The sequence below is a fragment of the Triticum aestivum genome, chromosome 2A (assembly GCF_018294505.1).
Source record: "Triticum aestivum cultivar Chinese Spring chromosome 2A, IWGSC CS RefSeq v2.1, whole genome shotgun sequence".
Lineage (NCBI taxonomy): Eukaryota > Viridiplantae > Streptophyta > Magnoliopsida > Poales > Poaceae > Triticum > Triticum aestivum.
In genome coordinates this window covers 782,867,596-782,877,694 of record NC_057797.1, presented here as the reverse complement: position 1 = coordinate 782,877,694, position 10,099 = coordinate 782,867,596, and the positions used below count along the sequence as shown (strand labels likewise).

General features: G+C 44.0%; 1 pseudogene; it reads right to left on the bottom strand.

The window, feature by feature from the left end:
• Nucleotides 1-6,083: 6,083 nt before the first annotated feature.
• Nucleotides 6,084-7,489, bottom strand: LOC123038312 (receptor homology region, transmembrane domain- and RING domain-containing protein 1-like; annotated as a pseudogene).
• Between the last annotated feature and the right edge of the window lie 2,610 nt (nucleotides 7,490-10,099).

Sequence of the window (10,099 nt, the reverse complement as noted above, 5' to 3'; positions counted from 1 at the left end):
ACTTGGCACTAAATAACAATTATTGAGGTTCAAAACTAATCCCGTAGGTAAATGTAGAGGTAGCGTGCCAACGGTGATCACATCGACCTTGGAACCATTCCCGACGCGCATCGTCACCTCGTTCTTCGCCAGTCTCGGCTTATTCCGCAGCTCCTGCTTTGAGTTACAAATGTGAGCAACTGCACCGGTATCAAATACCCAGAAGCTACTACGAGTACTGGTAAGGTACACATCAATTACATGTATATCACATATACCTTTCGTTTTGCCGGCCTTCTTGTCTGCTAAGTATTTGGGGCAGTTCCGCTTCCAGTGACCACTTTCCTTGCAATAAAAGCACTCAGTCTCGGGCTTGGGTCCATTCTTTGGCTTCGTCCCGGCAGCTTGCTTGCCGGGCGCAGCAACTCCCTTGCCGTCCTTCTTGAAGTTCTTCTTACCCTTGCCTTTCTTGAACTTAGTGGTTTTATTCACCATCAACACTTGATGTTCCTTTTTGACTTCTACCTCTGCTGATTTCAGCATTGCAAATACTTCAGGAATGGTCTCTTCCATCCCCTGCATATTGAAGTTCATCACAAAGCTCTTGTAGCTCGGTGGAAGCGACTGAAGGATTCTATCAATGACCGCGTCATCCGGGAGATTAACTCCCAGCTGAGTCAAGCGGTTATGTAACCCAGGCATAGTGAGTATGTGCTCACTGATAGAACTGTTTTCCTCCATCTTACAGCTGAAGAACTTGTCAGAGACTTCATATCTCTCGACCCGGGCATGAGCTTGAAAAACCATTTTCAGCTCTTCGAACATCTCATATGCTCCGTGTCTCTCAAAACGCTTTTGGAGCCCCGGCTCTAAGCTGTAAAGTATGTCGCACTGAACGAGGGAGTAATCATCGGTACGTGTCTGCCAAGTGTTCATAATGTCTTGTTCTGCAGGGAGAACAGGTGCTTCACCTAGTGGTGCTTGTAGGACATAATCTTTCTTGGCAGCTATGAGGATGATCCTCAGGTTCCAGACCCAGTCCGTATAGTTGCTGCCGTCTTCTTTCAGCTTGGTTTTCTCTAGGAACACGTTGAAGTTGAGGACAACGTTGGCCATTTGATCTACAAGACATATTGTAAATATTTTAGACTAAGTTCATGATAATTAAGTTCGTCTAATCAAATTATTCCATGAACTCCCACTTAGATAGACATCCCTCCAGTCATCTAAGTATAACATGATCCGAGTTAACTAGGCCGTGTCCGATCATCACGTGAGACGGACTAGTCAACATCGGTGAACATCTTCATGTTGATCGTATCTTCTATACGACTCATGTTTGACCTTTCGGTCTTCTGTGTTCTGAGGCCATGTCTGTACATGCTAGGCTCGTCAAGTCAACCTAAGTGTTTGCATGTGTAAATCTGTCTTACACCCGTTGTATGTGAACGTTGGAATCTATCACACCTGATCATCACGTGGTGCTTCGAAACAACGAACTATCGCAACGGTGCACAGTTAGGGGGGACACTTTCTTGAAGTTATTATGAGGGATCATCTTATTTACTACCGTCGTTCTAAGTAAACAAGATGAAAAAACATGATAAACATCACATGCAATCAAATAATAATAGTGACATGATATGGCCAATATCACATAGCTCCTTTGATCTCCATCTTGGGGCTCCATGATCATCTTGTCACCGGCATGACACCATGATCTCCATCATCATGATCTCCATCATCGTGTCTCCATGAAGTTGCTCACCAACTATTACTTCTATACTATGGCTAACATGTTTAGCAATAAAGTAAAGTAATTTACATGGCGTTTCTCAATGACACGCAGGTCATATAAAAAATAAAGACAACTCCTATGGCTCCTGCAGGTTGTCATACTCATCGACATGCAAGTCGTGATTCCTATTACAAGAACATGATCTCATACATCACATATATATCATTCATCATTCATCACAACTTTGGCCATATCACATCACAGAACACTTGCTGCAAAAACAAGTTAGACGTCCTCTAATTGTTGTTGCAAGTTTTACGTGGCTGCAATAGGGTTCTACCAAGAACGTTTTCTTACCTACGTGAAAGCCACAACGTGATTTGTCAACTTCTATTTACCCTTCATAAGGACCCTTTTCATAGAATCCGCTCCAACTAAAGTGGGAGAGACAGACACCCGCCAGCCACCTTATGCAACTAGTGCATGTGAGTCGGTGGAACCGGTCTCACGTAAGCATACGTGTAAGGTTGGTCCAGGCCGCTTCATCCCACAATACCGCTGAACCAAAATAAGACGAGTAGCGGCAAGAAAGTTGACAACATCTACGCCCACAACAAATTGTGTTCTACTCGTGCAAAGAGAACTACACATAGACCTAGCTCATGATGCCACTGTTGGGGAACGTTGCAGAAAACAAAAAATTTCCTATGGTTTCACCAAGATCCATCTATGAGTTCATCTAGCAACGAGTGATCGGATGCATCTACATACCTTTGTAGATCGTGAGCGGAAGCGTTCAAAGAACGGGGATGAGGGAGTCGTACTCGACGTGATCCAAATCACCAGAGATCCTAGCGCCGAACGGACGGCACCTCCGCGTTCAACACACGTACGGTCAGCGTGACGTTTCCTCCTTCTTGATCCAGCAAGGGGTAAGGAGAGGTTGATGAAGATCCAGCAGCACGACGGCGTGGTGGTGGATGCAGCAGTCACCGCAGCAGGGCTTCGTCGTTCTTCTGCGAGAGGGAGAGGTGTAGCAGGGAAGAGGGAGGCGCCAAGAGTCAAGGGTGCGGCTGCCCCTCCCTCCCCCCCTTTAAATAGGCTCCCCAAGGGGGGGCGCCGGCCCTAGGAGATGGGATCTCCTAGGGGGGCGGCCAAGGGTGGAGTGGCCCCCAAGGCAAGTGGGGCCCCCCCCCCCCACCCTAGGGTTTCCAACCCTAGGCGCAGGGGTGGGCCAAGGGGGCACACCAGCCCACTATGGGCTGGTTCCCCTCCCCACTTTCAGCCCATGGGGCCCTCCGAGATGGGTGGTCCCACCCGGTGGACCCCCGGGACCCATCCGGTGGTCCCGGTACAATACCGGTGACCCCGAAACTCTCCCGATGGCCGAAACTGCACTTCCTATATATAATTCTTCACCTCCGGACCATTCCGGAATCTCGTGACGTCCGGGATCTCATCCGGGACTCCGAACAACTTTTCGGGTTACTGCATATTCATATCTCTACAACCCTAGTGTCACTGAACCTTAAGTGTGTAGACCCTACGGGTTCGGGAGACATGTAGACATGACCGAGATGCTCTCCGGTCAATAACCACAGCGGGATCTGGATACCCATGTTGGCTCCCACATGCTCCTCGATATCTCATCGGATGAACCACGATGTCGAGGATTCAGCAAACCCCGTATACAATTCCCTTTGTCAATCGGTACGTTACTTGTCCGAGACTCGATCGTCGGTATACCAATACCTCGTTCAATCTCGTTACCGGCAAGTCACTTTACTCGTACCGTAATGCATGATCCCCGTGACCAGACAATTGGTCACATTGAGCTCATTATGATGATGCATTACCGAGTGGGCCCAGAGATACCTCTCCGTCATACGGAGTGACAAATCCCAGTCTTGATCCGTGTCAACCCAACAGACACTTTCGGAGATACCCGCAATATACCTTTATAGTCACCCAGTTACGTTGTGACGTTTGGTACACCCAAAGCACTCCTACGGCATCCGGTAGTTACACGATCTCATGGTCTAAGGAAAAGATACTTGACATTGGAAAAACTCTAGCAAACGAACTATACGATCTTGTGCTATGCTTAGGATTGGGTCTTGTCCATCACATCATTCTCCTAATGATGTGATCTCGTTATCAATGACATCCAATGTCCATAGTCAGGAAAACCATGACTATCTGTTGATCAACGAGCTAGTCAACTAGAGGCTTACTAGGGACATGTTGGTGTCTATGTATTGACACATGTATTACGATTTCCGGATAACACAATTATAGCATGAATAAAAGACAATTATCATGAACAAGGAAATATAATAATAATCCTTTTATTATTGCCTCTAGGGCATATTTCCAACACAACCTTCCCGTGGTTCAGTGGCTTGTACAGTGGGCAAATCTTCCTCCTGATGAAGCTTCTTGGGAAGACGCGGTATTCATGAAGAAAACATTCCCTACATTCTTCAAGAGCACCATCGACAAGTGGTTCAACCGAACAACTCCTTGAGAACAAGTTCATTTTCGCCCGGGGGTATTGTCAGACCGAAGTGTCAAGGAGCAGCTTACCATCTTCGGTTATCGGACGACTCTAGCACAAGACGGTTCGGCGCATCGTACGGCTCACAGGGCTCGCCTACTCCTCCAACCATTTCCGTTTACTGTACAGTTTCAATTGTCGTTACTCTTCTGTTCATCCATTTGCCAGCTGCAGCTATAAAGCTAGCCGATGCCTTCTGTAATGGATCGAATTATGCTGAGAATATCTCCATGATACAATCATACAGCTTATATCAATACAAACCCTAGTTTTGCTCCTACTTTCCCCTGTCCTCTCGCGTGAGATCTAAAATCCTCTAGCTCGATCCGCCCCAATTCCCTTGCGGGGTGTGACAGCGGGGACTGAAACAGAGGAGGAGGATTCGGAGATGTGATGGCGTTCAGGAAGGAGGAGGAGTCGTGGAGGGCGTTGCGGCCGTCGACGGCGAGCCAAGAGGAAGCCGCCGGCACAGAGGGAGGGCTACGACGGCCATTCGGGCCGCCTGCTCACCCTACTGTACTGTAGATATCGTTTTTTCAGTTTATCCTTCTTTTTTTGTTGAAAAATTCGGCATTTCTTTATTGGCTTCTCTATCTTTCATATTTTTTTGAGGGAACTACGGCGGGCAAAAGCCAGCCTGAACACATTTTATTTAAAAACCGGACACTGTACATAGAATATTTACAAAGGGTTGGGGGGCACAGAGCATACGGGAAAAGCTAAGTTACATCAAGATACATCGAGTCTGGCCAACATAATGCCCCAGTCAAGTAGGAGCTGTTTACGGTCCTCATTGTGGCAGCGGTTCGCCCACAGAAAGATGTCATCGGCCGCTCGGCGGAATACAAATTCAAGGGTTTGCACTTCATTGTTGAAAACCTTTGCATTATGTTTCATATCTCCCACCCATGGCCGGCTGCACTACCGCACACGCCCCGCCACTCCTGAACCGCCGCCTCCGTTATGTTACCGTCACTGGTGACTTCTCTTCAGCCCCCCCTCGCTCGAACCCATCAAATAACCGACTCGCATCCGGCTGCGACGCCATGGTCCGTCTCTCTCAGCATGCATCAGGCGCGATTCAAAAACTGCTTTCAGTTGCCTGACAAATAGCAAATCCGATGGTTGAAAGTGAACCATTTTTCTCACGGAACCTGCGATCATGACTCCACTATCATTATCAATCACGTAACCTCGAATCCCAGCATAAACAGAGTCAAGCGACGTGTCTGCATAAAGGAAGGCAAAATGGACGCATAGGAATTTGCTCCATATTAGCATACAATAATACAGTGTACAAACATAAGATGGGTGCTCCTCGTTAGATCTTTACAGTGCTATTATCCAGCCTGCCTGCCTACCTAGTGTCTGTATTTGCCTGACCACTTCCATCTCCAACCAACGAGGACCAGCATATTGTGCATTCATGCCTTTCTTTCAAGTTGCAACCATTTGACATCACACGCTTCATGATAAAACTCGGCCAACTAAATTCACACATGTTTCTTGATATATTTGATCAAGCTTAAAAAAAACAAGTTTAGTTAAAGTCGAGATAAATGACCCCGTAAACATGGCATGGAAGGAGGGAGTGGTAATCAGACAGGATCATACATCAGAATGATGCATCTAAAACCAACTTTTACCATTACTTTCACTTCCATAACCATGAAGAAGACATCATCACTATGCTGTCTTATATACCTGTAATGTACATCCATAAGCGCGGAAAATAAACCCACACAATCACTAGAAACACACACAAAAACGCCAGAACAAAATCTATGCAGGTTTTCTCTCCCTCACTCTTCAGGCAGGCAATTTGCCTATGGGTAAAGTTTCTCTGTAGCTCAGGCTACATGGAACCTCTGTTCTGCTTATGCTCATGGCAGATGAGTTTCTGAAAGGTCTTTGGGTGTTGAGAGAGTGCGGGGTGCCGGAAGCAGAGTAGACCCGAGATATGGACTGCGACGAAGGACGCCGGCTTATTGATCTGGGAGGGGATGCTCCCACGCTCGACCGGAATGAGGATGACGGAGAAGGCAAATGAACTGCGGAGGCAAACAATGGGGTGGTCTCCGAGGCAGGAGGGCCTGACATTCCAGCGCCTGCATCTCGCTTGCACACGGGGCAGAATGATCTCCAGGATGTGAGCCACATGTCCACACAAGCTGCATGGAACTCTGCAAGGCAATTCAGGCAACATATCAGAATTACCAGAGTGCTGATTGTATAAAAGGGGAGTTGTCCAATTTCGTTATTGCAGATACAGATAAGCTGCATGCTCAATTTGTAGTACTTTCGTTATTGCAGTACTAGTTGACTGGTAAATCTACAATGTTAATGTTTTTGACAGAAATGAATTTACACACACACTGTTACAAGGAAATACAGATGCAACTGTGAAAATTTCAAGTGCAGCACCAGTATTTTATATTCTTACTAGAACAATGCCCGTGCGTTGCAACGGGATATAAATCTTCTAGTACATTGGCTTGTGATTTACATGTCTATAATCATACAATCGTGTAAACAAATGATCATCAAATTCTGCCCATGAATTACCTTATATTTTGAACCGAAGTTTGGTAAGTAAATTAAGTTGATTTATTATCATACAAGGAAGGTTGGACAAAGGGGTGGTGGGAAGAAAGGTGAAATGGTAACCTTACGTTCCTTTTAGAGATTATGTTCATAAGGATTTTACAAGTTCCAGCTACATGAGAAGAAATGCAGAGAGTAGTCAAGTAAATTTTGTTACACACCGACACAGTCATCATGCTAACAGATTCCAAAACTAGCACAGAACATTATTTTTAATACCAAATTCGAAGGTTGAAGAAGTACAGCAAATAAAGGTGACCAGTTTTACCTAAAATACAATGGGTGTGGCATCAAATATGCAAAGTACTAGTTTTTATAAAGCAGAGAGTTGGCGAGACATACTGTGACAGCAAGGCAGCACTCTTATCTGTTCTCCGACAGTGTAATCCTCCAAGCAAATGGCACACATCTACGACGTGCAGTTGTCCTCTTGCACTTTGGTGAAAATAAGGCTTGGCATCGCCTTAACTAATTGACTGGAATTCTCGGGAATCTAGATTTCTATGCCGGTCCCGCCTTATTCGATGTCTTCTCACAAAGAAACAGGTAGCTAAAACAGCAGACATGTCTAGCAGTGATATGAATGAAATCGCCATGCTCAATCAGGCCGAGTTCTCGAATGTCGATCGGTATTATCCACACCTCCACATCAGTACGGCTTGAAAATTTCTTCAGCACCTCCCTGAGATCTTCGAGATTGTTGACATATATTGCCCGCCTCCCTCCATCAGTTCGAACTTTTGGATGAGTTGGCTGGAGCATCAATTCAATATGGTTTCTGAGCCAAGAGATCTTAAGCTCAAGACTCTGCCAACGTAGTATTATATAAAACAATTCTATAGTCTACACCGATCTCGCGTCTAAGGACTAAAATAGCCTAGACGTGAGGGGAGTGTTGAAATATATTGCCCGCCTCCCTTCATCAATTCGGACTTTTGGATGAGTTGGCTGGAGCATGAATTCAATAAAGATGAACACCGCGTATATATGACTACCGCTTGAGCTTTCAGCCACTGTTACAACTATAAATGTAGGAACAGTTCCCAAACAATAAACACAATTTCAAAAATATTCACATTTTCAAACATTCCCGGAATATAAAAAAGAATTCATAATTTCATAAAATGTTCAAAATTTTCAAAAATTCTTCCTACTTTTTCAAAAATTATTCAGAATTAAAAAAAATACAATTTTTAAAAACTGCTCGGAATTTCAAAAACTTTTTGTGTTTTAGAATACAAATGGGGCGGACCAATTGAGCGTCTAATAGGAGAACATGTTGCTATTACATGAAGAGCACTAGCAATTTGTCAATTGGTTTTCTAACAATTTTTCTTGTTTTTGGTCTGACGGGTTTTCAGACGGTTTTTCCATGTATTTTCCTGAAAACGTAAATGTTTATTGTTATAAACTATATAAATTTCAAATTTATTAACATGTTTTAAAAAATTGAACATATTTTGATCAATTTTAACATTTTTTTAAATCCGAAATATGTTTTGAAAATTTTGCATATGTTTAAAATTTCATGTTTTTTTATTTTGTGAAACTTTTCAAAACTTCGTGAATATTTTTGAAATCTCATAAACATTTATCACAAAATAGGATATTCTTTGAAAATTTTGTACATTTTCGTATATTTTTGAACATTTTAAAATTATCTGGACTTTTTTTTTGCCAAAATGAACATTTTTTTAAACTACTTTAACATTTGTAAAAAAACATAGAAGAAAGCCATAAAAAATAATGAAAACCTGGAAAAAAGGGAATAGAACCCTCATGCATGCCTACTAAGTATGTCAGAATTAATAAATAGTAGAGTAAATCAAAAAATGATAAGGAAACATCTATAGAGCACAAGCTCCACTGAATTCACAGAGTGCTCCAATACTTGCTTTATAGTGCTCGGATCCATCCAGATCCATTAGTTTGCATTAGCTAGTTCAATATGTAAAGAATTTTGTAGTCAACTTAATGACAAGGACATGAGTTCTGTTTCATAAAAAAAATTGTATGCTATTTTTTACTAGTTCATCAGTACTGATGATTTGGGTCCATCATGTATTTGGGGTCAAGTTAAGTCTACCAAAGTGTCGGGTGGAGTTCTTTTGTTTGCATTGGTTTAGTGGTGGTTCATATATTACGAGTAAATATGGATGTTGATGAAGGGTGATGTGTGAGAGAGGAGCTCGATCGCTTGAGTCAGCGGGAGCAAGGCAAAGAAACGTTGCTGGTCATCCACTAATTAATGTCTTGATGAATTTTCTACACACACGCCGATCCATCATTTTGCTTTGCTATTAGCTGCTAGTAAGAATATAAGACACTATGCCCCGCAAAAAAAAGGGAAGAAGAAGAAGAAGTATGACACTATGGACTCAACCGAGCGAGTGTGAATCTACTTCATACACTAACTGGCTATTATAATACATATATCATACAATTTTCCAACACTACAAATGTGCATGTCTATTAAATAAAATATAGTCCAAAACCCTTGCACATGCCTACTAAGTATGTCACAAATAAGAAATGGTAGAATAAATCAAAGAATGATAAGGAAACATCTATAGAGCACAAGCTCCCCTGAATACACGTGGAGTGCTCCAATAGTTGATCTGTAGTGCTCGGAGTCTTTCAGATCTATTAGTTTGCATTACCGAGTTCAATAGTCAAATTGTGAGTGCCAATCCAGAGTATGTAAAGGTTTATGTTGTGCAACTTAATGACAAGGACATGAGTTGCATTTCACATAAAATTCGCGTGTTCTTTTTTACTAGTTCATCCGTACAGCCAATCTGGGTATTGAGTATTGATTTAGTTAACTAAGTGGAGTTGTGTTGTTTGAATTAGCTTAGTGCTGGTTATATTTTAAACATATATGGAAGAGCAAAGATAATGGCACTCACAAGTCGAATTGGTCAAACATTTGTGAGGGATGATTCGTGACTGTGGAACCAGAGCCCCCCGCTCCCGAGTCGCTCCCGTGGGCGACTCAGGGAGTCAACCCTAGCGCCGCCGCTTCCCAGCCCCCTCCCCGGCCTCCCTCCCCTTGCCGTCGCCGGTGGCGTCGCCGGCCTAAGGTCGCGCGTCATAGGCGGCGGCGGGGCATCTTCTTCCCGCGCGCTGGAGGCGTGCGTCGCGGGGCACGGTCTTCGGCGTCGGCGGCGGCGGTCGTCGGCCCTTCCACGGACTCTGCTCCCTCCCCCGGCGTGCAGGCG